At 41.1% G+C, this 1309-nt stretch overlaps 1 pseudogene; it reads right to left on the bottom strand.

Annotated features, from left to right (window-relative positions):
- Positions 1-70: 70 nt before the first annotated feature.
- LOC103610362 overlaps positions 71-1309 on the bottom strand; it is a 3071-nt pseudogene continuing 1832 nt past the window's right edge.

Here is a 1309-nt window from a genome sequence, read left to right as displayed (position 1 = left end):
CCGAACCCTCGGGCGGGAGCGCCGCTGCACTTCCCAAGCGGTGCACTATCCAGTGCGCCACTGGGCCGGCCCAAATTATCTACATCTTTGAAGAAACTCCTGATGAAGACTTTGATGGCCTCTGTTTCATTGGCCCTGTGGAGGTCCAGCAGCTCCAGGAAGGTTTCTGTGAGAAGCTGCATTTTCTGGCCCATTATCTGTTTATAGTGGGCAATGGCCTTTTGCACTGCAGGTGAGTTCTCTATCTGGACCTAGGCCAGGACTGCATTTTCCATGCAGGACAGATCCCCACTTCTGATGGCATTGAGATAGATCAGCACCAGGCAGTTTAGACCTATAAATAGGGGACAAATGATGATGTTTGTTGTAGGTGAAGTAAAGTCTCTATTCTGTGTAATTCTGTGTGTGTCTATATGCAGCTATTTGCCTAACTAACAGTATTAGCATCGTCTGGAAGCCTGATACTAATGAGGACCATTAAGACTTGTCATAACCTATGAAAGAGAACCTTCCTTTTGGCAAGATACCTAGGTGACATATATGCATATCAAAGTTTGAAAGTCTCTTTTTTAGATAAGATAGATCTGTGTTTATTGAATGCTTGCATTCCTGGCACTTTTAAGTCAGGAACCATTTCTTTTTTATTTATATCTGTATCCCCTGTCCTCTGAATCCTGGCCCACAGTAAACAACTTATCAATTTTTTTTGTGGAACACGTGATGNGTGACATATATGCATATCAAAGTTTGAAAGTCTCTTTTTTAGATAAGATAGATCTGTGTTTGTTGAATGCTTGCATTCCTGGCACTTTTAAGTCAGGAACCATTTCTTTTTTATTTATATCTGTATCCCCAGTCCTCTGAATCCTGGCCCACAGTAAACAACTTATCAATTTTTTTTGTGGAACACGTGATGCTATAAGAATCCAAAAGAGTCCTCTATTAGGTTCAGTCCAGTTATTCAATAGACTCTAGATGAATGAAAGTCCACATCTGAGCTTCTCATTACGGTAGACACTAGCCATATGTAGCTATTGAGCCCTTGAAATATGGCCATATGACCTGAATTTTTAATTATCATTTTAATTAGTTTACATTTATGTTGCTTTGCCTCACATTGATTTGTCAGCTCTCTTCTCCTGGGTGATGGAGCTGTAAAAGGATTACTCAAAGTCCATTTCTTCCAAGCAGTGAGAGACCCCAAAGGGGTTAATTTCCTGGAAACCTCAAGAGAGAGGCATTCCTTCCTTTGGAAATTAACCATGAATTGGGGTTCTCTCCCCACATTTATTTTCCAGACCAGGAAGTT

This window comes from Galeopterus variegatus, unplaced genomic scaffold (genome assembly GCF_000696425.1).
Source record: "Galeopterus variegatus unplaced genomic scaffold, G_variegatus-3.0.2 Scaffold11000, whole genome shotgun sequence".
Classification (NCBI taxonomy): domain Eukaryota; kingdom Metazoa; phylum Chordata; class Mammalia; order Dermoptera; family Cynocephalidae; genus Galeopterus; species Galeopterus variegatus.
This window is presented reverse-complemented; position numbering and strand designations above follow the sequence as displayed.